A 15,048-nucleotide genomic window follows, 5' to 3' on the forward strand; every position below is an offset into this window, starting at 1 on the left:
TCTTGGAGTCGAAGAACCCGGTCGTCAGCGCCTTCCGCTTGAGGAGGTAAGGTCGTCTCTTCTTCTGTACCGCCCCGGCGCTGTGTTCTGAGGGCAGGAGAGGTCGTGGTCAATGGTGGGGGCTACACCAGGGGTCGTGGTCAGTGGTGGGGGCTACACCAGGGGTCGTGGTCAGTGGTGGGGGCTACACCAGGGGTCGTGGTCAATGGTGGGGGCTACACCAAGGGTCGTGGTCAATGGTGGGGGCTACACCAGGGGTCGTGGTCAGTGGTGGGGGCTACACCAGGGGTCGTGGTCAGTGGTGGGGGCTACACCAGGGGGTCACGGTCAGTGGTGGGGGCTACACCAGGGGTCACTGTCAGTGGTGGGGGCTACACCAGGGGTCACGGTCAGTGGTGGGGGCTACACCAGGGGTCACGGTCAGTGGTGGGGGGCTACACCAGGGGTCACGGTCAGTGGTGGGGGGCTACACCAGGGGTCGTGGTCAGTGGTGGGGGCTACACCAGGGGTCGTGGTCAGTGGTGGGGGCTACACCAGGGGTCGTGGTCAGTGGTGGGGGCTACACCAGGGGTCACGGTCAGTGGTGGGGGCTATACCAGGGGTCACTGTCAATGGTGGGGGCTACACCAGGGGTCACGGTCAGTGGTGGGGGCTACACCAGGGGTCACGGTCAGTGGTGGGGGCTACACCAGGGGTCACGGTCAGTGGTGGGGGCTACACCAGGGGTCGTGGTCAGTGGTGGGGGGCTACACCAGGGGTCGTGGTCAGTGGTGGGGGGCTACACCAGGGGTCATGATCAGTGGTGGGGGCTACACCAGGGGTCGTGATCAGTGGTGGGGGCTACACCAGGGGTCGTGGTCAGTGGTGGGGGCTACACCAGGGGTCGTGGTCAGTGGTGGGGGCTACACCAGGGGTCACGGTCAGTGGTGGGGGCTACACCAGGGGTCGTGGTCAGTGGTGGGGGGCTACACCAGGGGTCATGATCAGTGGTGGGGGCTACACCAGGGGTCACAAGAGGTCAGGGGTCACCATGTACTAAGGGAGACAGAGGAGCAACACACTAATATTGACCAGAATGTATTTACTAACCTATGTCTGTACTCCTCTGTCACCAGGGGGGACTAAGTCGCTTTAGCTCCTGGGTCCCGCCTCGGACCCCTCCCCCCCCCATCACACACACACACACACACACACACACACACACACACACACACACACACACACAATGTTATAGTTACATTGATACAGCGTTGCAATCTACTTCTAATGCTTCTGTAATCTACTTTTAATCCATAGAAGTACAAGGAAGGTATCTACTTCCTACTTTATACTGAAGAAATATTACATCAGCCATTAGTTTCTATCCTTGTCTCCTCCTCCTCCTGGCTAGCTCTGAGTATTTTTTATGTCGTGATCTTATCTACCCTGTTTTCTCTCGAAGACGTTGAGTAACAATCCTGAATCTTCTTCAGCTTCGTTACATTTGTAACCAGGTCAGGTTACGGTTTTATTAAAATAATAAAACACAACCAAAATATTTAAATAAATTGTAAAGCATCTCAGGATATAGTCAAATATTGTATAAAATCTCTATTGTTTAATAAAACTGAAAACGAAATTCCTTATATTAAAACTGGTGTTTAGCAAAACTGTCTTTAAAAGTTTGTACTTTAAAAAACAAAATATAACTTGGCATATACCACATATGTACTTATCAATCAGCCAAATAGTGACTATAAGCAATAAGTCATATATGTACTGTCTTGTGCGAGAGCTGGTTGCATGCTGAGGGCGCTCGTGCTGAAGAATGTTGGGGTGAGCAGGTGGTGAGGCTCGGGTGCCTGGCCACCTCCCTGACTCTCTCTCAAAGGGTTGTCAGTTCAGTTCCCTCGTTGGTACAGTCAGCTAACTGTATAACTAGTTACAGCTAACTGTAAGACAGCTCTTTTAGTGCCGGGACTCGTGCTGAACCATGACGTGTCCCACCCGGTACAGTACCAAGCTGTACTAACACCGTATACAATACTATACATCAATCTATTTCAGATCCATTCCTGCTGTAGGAAGCTGATTTCAACGCTTCCGTCTCAACTAATAAGTCGCGTTTCTTACGGTGTCATAAACGTTACAAATGGAACCTACTAAGAACAGTAACGGCTTTCAAATATTTGCATTGCCAATATATCGGGCTCGATACGTTAGGTGGGTTGCTTGGGCTCGTATGTTTCTGGTTAGACTAAACGGTTGGATTTGTTACGGAGTGGCAAGTCAAGGGAATGGGTTGAATAATAAGTTAACACATGCCATGGTTACATTTTGCGAACACTAAAATAGTTCATAATTACTCCATACTAAAATGAACATACAAGATGTGAATGATAAGAGATGCTCCTGGGATTAAAATCCAGCTTCATGTTAGCTGGAGTTTGCTATTTCTAACACTAAAGAGCTAAATGTAGCGAAAGCTGCCAAAGTCCACAATGAAACATACAGGACGTGTATGTCAGCCATATTAACGCAGCATACCAAATCAACCGATTATGTAACGATAGTTGGGTTGTTAACGCACTCGACACACAGGCTTAAAAATGTCCACTGTGGCAAATTCAGCTTTCTGCCCATCACCAGCGTTCAGCAGTGGCGTCAACACTGCTCTGAAATTAGCACACAGAGCCTGCTTTCATACGCAAATCACACATGACATAACCGCAAGAATGTCCTGTATATTGGTTCTACCTCACGTGTTTTGGGCGTACCCGCCTGGTGGTAAACAGAGAGCCGTGCTAGCATCAGCCACACACTGCAGGCTTTGGTGGTTATGGCCACTCAGGAGGAGCCAGGGGGGAGCGCTGAGCTGCTGATGGCGCTGATATGGCAAGAGTGATTCCTGAGTGGCGTGGATGTCCGAGGTATGATGATTACCGTCACGTCACAGTGTAGCCACATGTGAGATTCAGTGCCAGACTGAGGGATGGGGTGGACCAGTGGTGGGCCAGCATGATGGGGTGGACCAGTGGTGGACCAGCATGAGGGGGTGGACCAGTGGTGGACCAGCATGATGGGGTGGACCAGTGGTGGGCCAGCATGATGGGGTGGACCAGTGGTGGGCCAGCATGATGGGGTGGACCAGTGGTGGGCCAGCATGATGGGGTGGACCAGTGGTGGGCCAGCATGATGGGGTGGACCAGTGGTGGACCAGCATGAGGGGGGGGGGTGACCTCAGAGGACAGTTGCCGGAAGGTAAACAAAGGGGGGGGGGCAAATTTGACCTCATGTTATCAAGCTTTGCAGCGTCGCCGGCAACCTCGGAGCCCAGGAGCTTGACCTCCCCTCCGTCTGCAAGGTCAGGTCACCACAGGTCAATGGTCTACTCTAAAGGTCAGTAACACAGATTTAAACTTAAATTCTCAGTGAAATGTAAAATGACATATATCCAATCTTTTTGTTTCAGCTTAAGAGGAGAAACTTGCTAATGGTCATTCCTAAGTCAATCTTTAATGAGACTTAAGTTCCCCTCAAGAGCGACGTTATCTTGAGATGATTTCGGGGCTTTAGTGTCCCCGCGGCCCGGTCCTCGACCAGGCCTTCACCCCCAGGAAGCAGCCCGTGACAGCTGACTAACACCCAGGTACCTATTTTACTGCTAGGTAACAGGGACATAGGGTGAAAGAAACTCTGCCCATTGTTTCTCGCCGGCGCCCGGAATCGAACCCGGGACCACAGGATCACAAGTCCAGCGTGCTGTCCGCTCGGCCGACCGGCTCCCATGAATGTACACCGGCGACGTGTACATTCTCTGTATATCAATTAATCCAAAGTCAAGTTGAGGTAATTCCTCCTGTACAATAATCGTTGGGGTCAATTATCAGCTCAAAACGGAGTCGAAATATTTCTTGAACGAAACACGTTTGGTTTGAAGAACATAAGAACTCATAACTGGAGCGGAAGACCTATTGACCCATAATAGGCCGCTACTATTGACCTCCACCGGCGCTCATAACCTAACCTAACCTTCAGAGAGATAATATGAAATCGTCGTAGGATCTCACGGCTCTTTATCTCACCAGGAAATCCTTATATCAATAACCCTGCTCCCAAAAACCCAGTATTTACCCTGGTCTTTCCTGAATCTAAACTTGTACATTATATTGCGTGTTTATATGGACATTGCTTATACCATCCAACGTCTCTCATTTCCCTCCCCTACCCTCCTTCCGATCCCTCCCTCTATCTCCCTCCCACCTCGCTTGCATCCCTCCCTTTTGCCTGCCTGGCTGTCTGCACTCACCTCTGGGGAGCCGGATGTGACAGCCCAGGTTGAGGGCTTGAAGCTTGGCGATGGCCAGCTGCTGGACGGTGAGTCGCTCCAGCTCGGTCAGCTGCAGGAGGCTGGAGGTCTCCAGGGTCACCACCCGTCCCGTCACGGACGACCACGTGTTCCGGCCCTGCAGAGAACCACACCTCGTCACTGTTATGCTAGTGGGGGTAGGTGTGGGAGGGACAGGTGTGGGAGGGACAGGTGTGGGAGGGACAGGTGTGGGGAGGGTGTGTGGGGGACAGGTGTGGGAGGGACAGGTGTGGGAGGGGAGGATGTGGGAGGGACAGGTGTGGGAGGGGAGGGTGTGTGGGGGACAGGTGTGGGAGGGACAGGTGTACAGGGGCAGGAACACCAGGATTTTAGCCACATAACAGGAACTCTAAAGAATTTAACACATAAAAATATTGAGATAGGAGAACCTTCGTAAAATAACCGAGAATAACCTGTAGTGAACATGCTCAACAATCACAGACAATACTGTGATCACCCCCCTCCCCCCACCCCCGACACACTCACACAATCATACACAATACAATAACACATTCGAGTGTTGTTGTTGTTGTTGTTGTTTTAGATTTAGCTACTCAGAACGAAGTGTCTATGTAGCACGGGCTATGGTGAGCCCGTAAAAAGTGGCAGGACGCTTAACATACATATCGAAGGCCACGTTAGACAGAGTTGTGGAACACACACACACACACACACACACACACACACACACACACACACACACACACACACACACACACACACACACACACACACACAACGCAAGAGTTAACATTAGAGGTCTGTAGGACTCGTGAGCTTGCGGATAATAAGCGACAAAAGTCACCAGAGGACCCCACTCTTAACGCCATGCAACAAAGCGTTTAGTGCAAGAATGACAAAGTGTTCGTCCATGCAACAGAAAAGTGCTACTCTCGACAGCCATCTGGTTAACAAGACAAGTGGTCATATTCTGATGGGTACAAGACAAGTGGTCATATTCTGATGGGTACAAGACAAGTGGTCATATTCTGATGGGTACAAGACAAGTGGTCATATTCTGATGGGTACAAGACAAGGGGTCATATTCTGATGGGTACAAGACAAGTGGTCATATTCTGATGGGTACAAGACAAGTGGTCATATTCTGATGGGTACAAGACAAGTGGTCATATTCTGATGGGTACAAGACAAGTGGTCATATTCTGATGGGTACAAGTCTTACCTTTTATGTTCAACATTTGTGGTGGTGGCTGAATGTCGTCTCCTGAAGCCTGAATTGAAAATCCTGAAAGCCTGAATTTCATCTCCACAAGAGGCAATGGAACTAGACGATCGCCTTTCGTTAGACGGGTAATCACCTCAATGTTACAAGGAGTAGACTCAGGAAGCTATAGCAGCCTTGGACTCTATTTTCACGCGTGTCAGACGAGACCGGAACTCGTCTGACACTTGACGTCTGACACCCATCCCACATCCTTATCCTGATCCCTTCAGGTGCTATGTAGTCGTAACGGTTTGGCGCTCTCTCCTGATAACTCTCCTAAGCTAACTGCAGTGGACCCAGCTGGTGTCAGTAACGTTGTGATATTCTAAACATTTAGAATATTCAACATTTAGATATTCTAAACATCTAAACGTTTATCAAATATTGATAAACATTTATTGGACAAACGTGAGATTATCCAATAGTTATCTCGATTGCCACAATCTGTATGATGAAACAATGTCTGTGTGTGTCTGTCTGTGAGTCTGTCTGAGTCAATATGCCGACTTTACAGGGAAAATAGAATAAGGTACGGGACGGACATTGGCCTACTTCAACAGGCCTAAGTTAAATACTTTAAGAAACACTAGGATTTATGGAGAAAATCCCACCTTCCAGACGATTTTCATGGTCAAATTTGAAATATTCGGTGTTCTTCCCATAGAGTTTTTCAGTGCTTTTTGTAATATATTTTCCAAGAGACTCGAACAGTTGCTTCTTTAATAACAACTTCAAGGAAACATCACTGTAGCCTCAAGGTAGTCCCATGGTACCATCAAGGTAGTCTTCTGGTACTGCCTTGAGGGTACCATGGGGTCTTCAGGTAACCTTAAGGTAAGCCTTCAGGTAACGTCAAGGTAGCCATTCTACTTAATGAAATACACGTTGATTCTGTGATTAAAAATATTGCAAATCAATATTGTATTTTCATATCTCTCACAGTAACCTTTTAAGTCAACACTTATTTAATTTTATATTATTTATCTTAATACAGTATACTTAAAAATGACGTGATTTAGCTATGAGGAAATGTTGGAGTTATTCAATAGGATTGAACTCTCGTCTCTGACTGTCTAAACTGTTTGAAAGAGCCCCCGTGTAAAGCTCTAATGTATTCTGGCTAAAGTAAGTGCCTTCAGGCGTGAGGTGGGGCACCGTAGTTCAGTAAGCACAACTCACTCACTGTATTGAGTACACACACAGTTACGGTGTCGCTTCCTAAATGATATATAAATATTGTTGTAAATACACGCATGCGCAATGCGTACACTACGTGAAAGTGAGAGTGAGGGAGAGTGAAGAGCGAGGGAGAGTGAGGGAGAGTGAAGAGCGAGGGAGAGTGAGAGCGAGTGAGAGCGAGTGAGAGCGAGGGAGAGCGAGGGAGAGCGAGGGAGAGTGAAGAGCGAGGGAGAGTGAGGGAGAGTGAAGAGCGAGGGAGAGTGAGGGAGAGTGAAGAGCGAGGGAGAGTGAGGGAGAGTGAAGAGCGAGGGAGAGTGAGGGAGAGTGAGAGCGAGGGAGAGCGAGGGAGAGCGAGGGAGAGCGAGGGAGAGCGAGGGAGAGCGAGGGAGAGCGAGGGAGAGCGAGGGAGAGTGAAGAGCGAGGGAGAGTGAGGGAGAGTGAAGAGCGAGGGAGAGTGAGAGCGAGTGAGAGCGAGGGAGAGCGAGGGAGAGTGAAGAGCGAGGAAGAGAATGAGCGAGAGAGAGTGAAGAGAAAGCGCAGAAGGAAAGTAAGATAATTATTGGGAGAAAGCACTATGCCACGACGAGTTTACAGCACTTGGAAGGGATACGAGGACAAGGAGTTGAGATGTGAGGATGGAGGGAAGGAACGGTGTCCAACCAATTGGACCATCGGGGATAGAACGCCGACTTGCAAGAAACGAGACCGTTGCCGTACCGAGGATCACAAGACGATGGATAATGTCCTCTACAGTGTCCATCCGATTGGGATTAGTCGATAGAACAACGACCGCGTTTCTTGCAAGTCGGGGTTCGATTCCTAATAGTCCAAATGGTTGAAGGCCCCCTACAGCAGCCCGTCCTTGCATACAATGATCCAAGTTCGTTAATCCAGCCGCCATACCCCCTGTTTATGAATGAAAAGCGGTTTACACACACGACTCACAACTGATGACGTCTGAACGCTTCCGGAACAAGTGCTTCGCTCACGTCCTCAGTTCGAACCACAGTTCTATAAATGCTTCACCCACGTAATACAAATACAAATAATCGCCAACAGAGCTTAAACACCTAACCTAACCCACGCCTAACTATAGATAGAATTTATATGTATAATTTAATATACGAAAACAAATCAATTTTCACTAGACAGTATGTTAAAATTGACGAATGCGTCTGGGGAAGACGGCCGCTGCTTTAACCAGCCTAGCGTGAGGACGGGTCGTCTACCGTGTGAGGGAGCTGTAGTGTAGCGAGGTACTGAGCGCTCTGAGAGGTGACTGAAGAGCTTGTGCAAGGTGCAGTGAGGCAGAGAAGGTGTGAGCAGCCAAGAGTACGCCGCCACAACACCTTGAGGCCAAGATATTATGGCGCCCTGTTATTGTCAGGTTCACGGAGGGTTGATGAGTGACGAGGGGAAGATGGGAAGAGGGGAGGGAGAGGAGGACGAGGATAAAGGGGAGAGGAGAAGGATAAAGGTGGAAGGAGGAGGATAAAGGGGGAAGGAGGAGGATAAAGGGGGAAGGAGGAGGATAAAGGGGGAAGGAGGAGGATAAAGGTGGAAGGAGGAGGATAAAGGGGGAAGGAGGAGGATAAAGGAGGAAGGAGGAGGATAAAGGGGGAAGGAGGAGGATAAAGGGGGAAGGAGGAGGATAAAGGAGGAAGGAGGAGGATAAAGAGACAAGGCCAAGAGTAGACAAGAGAGGGTGTGAATAATGAAGAGAGCTAAATATACTGTGGAATGTCCAGAAATAGGTGAGGAGGCTCTTGTTCTTTGTGGCCTTGTTGAAGAGCGCCAGTTGGAGACCACCCCCCCCCCCTGGTGCTGCTGCTGCTGCCACCACCCCCTGCCACCACCACCCTGTGCCACCAGCATCCCTGCCACCACCACTCCTGCCACCAGCATCCCTGCCACCACCATTCCTGCCACCAGCATCCCTGCCACCACCATTCCTGCCACCACCCCTGCCACCACCACCCCTGCCACCACCACCCCTGCCACCATCACCCGCTGCCACCACCACTATCACCAATCCTGCCACCACCCCTGTCGAATTCGAATCCCGGGCGGGATAGAAATGGTTGCACACATTACCTTTCACCTAATGCCTCTGTTCACCTAGCAGTAAGTAGGTACTCAGGAGATAGTCAGCTTCTTGTGGAGTTGCATCCTGTGGGAGGGGGAGGGGATGTGGAAGCCTCGATATAAGCCTAACGTGTCTGAAAACATTCTGGCTTCCTGTCCCCAAATATAATGAATTAATAATTTATTATATATATATATATATATATATATATATATATATATATATATATATATATATATATAATGTCGTACCTAGTAGCCAGAACGCACTTATCAGCCTACAATGCAAGGCCCGATTTGCCTAATAAGCCAAGTTTTCATGAATTAATATGTTTTCTCTAGTTTTTTTCTTACGAAATGATAAAGCTACCCATTTCATTATGTATGAGGTCAATTTTTTTTTAATGGAGTTAAAATTAAGGTAGATATATGACCGAACCTAACCAACCCTACCTAACCTAACCTATCTTCATTGGTTAGGTTCGGTTAGGTAGCAGAAAAAGTTAGGTTAGGTTAGGTAGGTTAGGTAGTCGAAAAAACATTAATTCATGAAAACTTGGCTTATTAGGCAAATCGGGCCTTGAATAGTAGGCTGATAAGTACGTTCTGGCTATTAGGTACGACATTATATATATATATATATATATATATATTATATATATATATATGTCGTACCTAGTAGCCAGAACTCACTTCTCAGCCTACTATTCAAGGCCCGATTTGCCTAATAAGCCAAGTTTTCCTGAATTAATATATTTACTATAATTTTTATCTTATGAAATGATAAAGTAACCCTTTTCTCTATGTATGAGGTCAATTTTTTTTTATTGGAGTTAAAATTAACGAAGATATATGACCGAACCTAACCAACCCTACCTAACCTAACCTAACCTATATTTATAGGTAAGGTTAGGTTAGAAAGCCAAAAAAAGCTAGGTTAGGTTAGGTTAGGTAGGTTAGGTAGACGAAAAAAACATTAATTCATGAAAACTTGGCTTATTAGGCAAATCGGGCCTTGAATAGTAGGCTGAGAAGTGCGTTCTGGCTATTAGGTACGACATATATATATATATTATATATATATATATATATATATATATATATATATATATATATATATATATATATATGTGTTACACCTGACACAAGGCGTTTCTCTAGAGCGTTAAATATATACTCAGTAAACACCTGGCTCGTGGGACCTGGGGGGGGGGGGGGGAGGGAGGAGGGGGCGTGTCACGTGGTGTGTGACGTCACAAGCGAGGGGTCACAACCCCCCTCACCCCCACCCCCCCCCCCCCTCCCTCCCTGGAGCCGCTGAGGGCGTCTGGGGTTACCAACAGCTGCTCATCACGTTTCCAGTGGCAGACCTAAACAACGAAAACAAATTGGGATTTGACGATCGACGTGTAGGGCCAAAATGGGGAACAACCCGGGGATCGAACCCGGGTCGCTTACGGATAAGGGGGGTGGGGGGAAGGAAGGAACAAAAGACTAAAACATTGAACAAAAGCCGTGTTTGGTAGCCAAGCTGAGGGAGCCGACACCACCTACCCCCGTCCCACTACTTTATAAATACTGAAGAAAAAGCTCAGGTCATAACCTAAACTCAAGTCAGCTGACTGTGGGAGGGGAAACAAATCTCCGAGGTCATTTCCTCGTCTGTGTCAGCTGATGGATGTAAACACAAGGCACAGCTGACGCATGTAAACACAAGGCACAGCTGACGCATGTAAACACAAGGCACAGCTGACGCATGTAAACACAAGGCACAGCTGACGCATGTAAACACAAGGCACAGCTGACGCATGTAAACACAAGGCACAGCTGACGCATGTAAACAAAGGCACATGGTACACACAACGCTCCCACAGGGATCGTAGTACGCGATAGTGTTGCTCCCATCAACGCAATGCTCCCTTACGGATGTGAGGAAGGTATGATGCAATCTTTGCTCCAATGCAATAGTTCAACGCTCCCTCCGTCAAGGTTGCCGACGATAACACTCCTGTAATCAACATTTAAGACACGTTCTCTTAATGGTCACAGAAGATGCAATGCATGCTCCAAGACCACGAAAGATATAATGCCCCGCCCCCTGCATGACCATGAGAAGTTGCAATGCTCGTTTCAGGGCAGCAGAAGATGTACCGCGCTCACCTGGGCTGTACAAGGTACAACGCTCCCTCCAGGGCCCCACGTTAGAAACAACGCTCCCTCCAGGGCCCCACGTTAGAAACAACGCTCCCTCCAGGGCCCCACGTTAGAAACAACGCTCCCTCCAGGGCCCCACGTTAGAAACAACGCTCCCTCCAGAGCCCCACGTTAGAAACAACGCTCCCTCCAGGGTCCACGTTAGAAACAACGCTCCCTCCAGGGCCCCACGTTAGAAACAACGCTCCCTCCAGGGCCCCACGTTAGAAACAACGCTCCCTCCAGGGCCCCACGTTAGAAACAACGCTCACTCCAGGACCAGGTAAGAGTTTACGCTCCCTCCAGGGCTGGGAGAGCTTAACTCAAGTGCCACCCCTCTCCCCTGCTCCAGGCACTCCCCCCTTGCCCCAGGCACTCCCCCCCCTGCCCCAGGCACTCCCCCCCCCTGCCCCAGGCACTCCCCCCCCTGCCCCAGGCACTCCCCCCCCCAGTGAGGCAACAGATGGGGGGCTAGAGGAGCCTGATGGGGGGATGGGGGGGGGGGCAATAAGGGCATATAGCACGAGTGTGAATCAGAACGTCAACCCAAGTTAGTATTGGCAGGTCTGAGTGACGGTGACTAAGGACCACAGCTCCTCACCCCCGCCTCCAGGCACAGAAAACGTCAATATTACGGTGCTTTAGTGTTTGAGTAATACGTCGCATTTTTAACGTTTTGGTCGATTCAGTTAGAAAAACTCTGAGTCAGCTGATGGATGTAAACAAAGACACAGCTGACGGACGTAAACAAAGGCACAGCTGACGGACGTAAACAAAGGCACAGCTGACGGAGGTAAACAAAGGCACAGCTGACGGACGTAAACAAAGGCACAGCTGACGGAGGTAAACAAAGGCACAGCTGACGGACGTAAACAAAGGCACAGCTGACGGACGTAAACAAAGGCACAGCTGACGGACGTAAACAAAGGCACAGCTGACGGACGTAAACAAAGGCACAGCTGACGGACGTAAACAAAGGCACAGCTGACGGACGTAAACAAAGGCACAGCTGACGGACGTAAACAAAGGCACAGCTGACGGACGTAAACAAAGGCACAGCTGACGGACGTAAACAAAGGCCCAGCCTCGCGTTTCCCCATGGCTCAACAACCTGTCCTCTCACTTAATGCGTCGTATTCATTACGTATCGGTACAAATTAAAGCGCCTTAATATTAACGTTTTAAATGCATATCTTGCATATCAACCAGTCTTCTTGAAGACGGCCCAACTACTTGGACGGTAGAGCGACGGCAGAGCGTCATGCAGGTCGGCGTTCAATCCCCGACCGTCCATACAAGTAGTTGGGCTACATTCCTTTCCACCCCCCCCCCGTCCTATCCTATCCTGAATCCTTATAATCCGTATCCGGACTTACGGCCTATGTTTCTTGCATAGGCAAGAAACCTATCTATCAACGGTATAGGTTAAGTAATAATTGTAATTAAGAAGCAATAAGATGCTTATCTTAACATACTAAGAAGGTTAGGTGGTTAGGTGAGGTCGGTGTTTTCTATGAAGCTTTTCAAGGTAAACTAAAATATTCACAATCAATTAGTATGTCACATATGCACTTATTAAATAAGCCAATATTGACTATAAGCAAGTGCGAGAACGGGTTGGTTTCTTGGTTTAGTCTTGGACTTGGGGCCCCATGTCTCTTGGTTTGGTTTTGGACTTGGGGCCCATCAACCTCTGGAGGGTTATCAAGGCCAACACAATTGCCTGAAGCCCAGCCAGCAAGTATACTTTTATCCCTGAAGATAATCCAAGACTGAAAGAATCTGTGAATATACTCCAAGATCCAGGTTTATACCTGTGTATATACCTGCCCATTTTCTGTTTCATTCTTAATGGGGGACTTAATAAACACTATACTCACGTGACACCTCAATGCTCTATTTCTTAACGATTCTAAAGCTTTGGACCAAACTGAAAATACCAATTTTGTACTTTTTTTCGAGAAATATAATTTTCTCTATAAATAACTTGATAGTTCTTTGCTATTTGTTGTTCATGATCCACTGTTATGATTTAACCCACTGTTGTGGGCGTTGTCTGGTAGAATTGGTCGTCAAAGAAGGAACAAAGGGTCAATACTCTGTCTTACTATCTAATCTATTTCTGCTAATAGAAAGATCTATTTCTGAAATAGATCTGAATAGATCTGAATATTTCTATTTCTGAATGGAAATAATCTATTTCTGCTAACACCTAAGAATGATTTCATGGGAGGAAAAATATGACAAATATGAGCAGAGGATAGTGAAAAATACATTCCTTAATCCTGTCAAGTGTGATGTGAGTCCTGTGTACACACAGGATTCCTGTTGGTTTGATCTCTTACTGAAACTTGATGGAAGGTGAGTGCGATAAATTGTTTCCTCACTGCACCAGTGAGTCAGTTCATAGGATCCACTCTCACTCATTCCTATCCAATTCCCGACGACACCAACAGCTGGTTACATCTATCCTTTACTCACTCACTCATCCCTTACTGAAATGTTTAAGTACTTCATTCATAATGTGCTGCCGGGAATCTTAGGCAAGTATCCACAGTTTGTTTACTGTAGGTGTAGCATGCACATGACTGTAACGCTGCCGCCCAGTTGGGTGGGTGTGGAGCACATGACTGTAAAGCTGCCGCCCAGTTGGGTGGGTGTGGAGCACATGACTGTAAAGCTGCCGCCCAGTTGGGTAGGTGTGGAGCACATGACTGTAAAGCTGCCGCCCAGTTGGGTAGGTGTGGAGCACATGACTAAAGCTGCCGCCCAGTTGGGTGGGTGTGGAGCACATGACTGTAAAGCTGCCGCCCAGTTGGGTGGGTGTGGAGCACATGACTGTAAAGCTGCCGCCCAGTTGGGTAGGTGTGGAGCACATGACTGTAAAGCTGCCGCCCAGTTGGGTAGGTGTGGAGCACATGACTAAAGCTGCCGCCCAGTTGGGTGGGTGTGGAGCACATGACTGTAAAGCTGCCGCCCAGTTGGGTGGGTGTGGAGCACATGACTGTAAAGCTGCCGCCCAGTTGGGTGGGTGTGGAGCACATGACTGTAAAGCTGCCGCCCAGTTGGGTGGGTGTGGAGCACATGACTGTAAAGCTGCCGCCCAGTTGGGTGGGTGTGGAGCACATGACTGTAAAGCTGCCGCCCAGTTGGGTGGGTGTGGAGCACATGACTGTAAAGCTGCCGCCCAGTTGGGTGGGTGTGGAGCAAGACTAGTAACTGTGTGACTCACCATAGATGTAAAGTGCCTTGTATAGTGACTTGTGAGCCTCTTGTTGAATCATTTGTGATATAAAAAGATTATCGATGTGTATATGTATTTGTGAAAATGATTGTGTATATATATATGTACATGTGTATATACCATTAATATAGTATATATAAATGATGTATATAGTAGTGTATATACCATTAATATAGAACCCACATAATGGGTTCAATTCCTGAACCCATTATGTGCCTCTTTCCACCACCGCCCACGGGATGGGTATGGGGTGCATAATAAAGAAAAAAAATACAGCTACCCCCCCCCAGCCACCCCCCCCTCCTCGCAGGGGCCTGAGAGCTGAGTGGACAACGCTTTGGATCCGTAGTCCTGAGATTCCGGGTTCAATCCTAGGTGCAGGCGGAAACAAATAGGCAGAGTTTCTTTCCCCCCCTGTTGCACCTGTTCACCTAGCAGTAAAATAGGTACCTGGGAGTTAAGACAGCTGCTACGGGCTGCTTCCTGGGTGTAGAGGCCTGGTCGAGGACCGGGCCGCGCGGACGCTAAGCCCCGAAATCATCTCAAGATAACCCCCCCCCTAAATACCTACCCATACCCCCCCTGAATACCTACCCATACCCCCCCCCTGAATACCTACCCATACCCCCCCCATAAATACCTACCCATACCCCCCCTAAATACCTACCCATACCCCCCCCCTAAATACCTACCCATACCTCCCCCCTTAAATACCTACCCATACCCCCCCCTAAATACCTACCCATACCTCCCCCCTTAAATACCTACCCATAC

The 15,048-nt window shown here is 48.4% G+C and overlaps 1 protein-coding gene across 1 annotated transcript in view; it reads left to right on the top strand.

Annotated features, from left to right (window-relative positions):
- LOC123759068 (Rho GTPase activating protein at 102A) overlaps window positions 1-15,048 on the top strand; it is a 70,972-nt gene that overhangs the window by 51,356 nt on the left and 4,568 nt on the right.

Source organism: Procambarus clarkii, chromosome 15 (genome assembly GCF_040958095.1).
Source record: "Procambarus clarkii isolate CNS0578487 chromosome 15, FALCON_Pclarkii_2.0, whole genome shotgun sequence".
In the NCBI taxonomy this organism is placed as follows: Eukaryota; Metazoa; Arthropoda; class Malacostraca; order Decapoda; family Cambaridae; genus Procambarus; species Procambarus clarkii.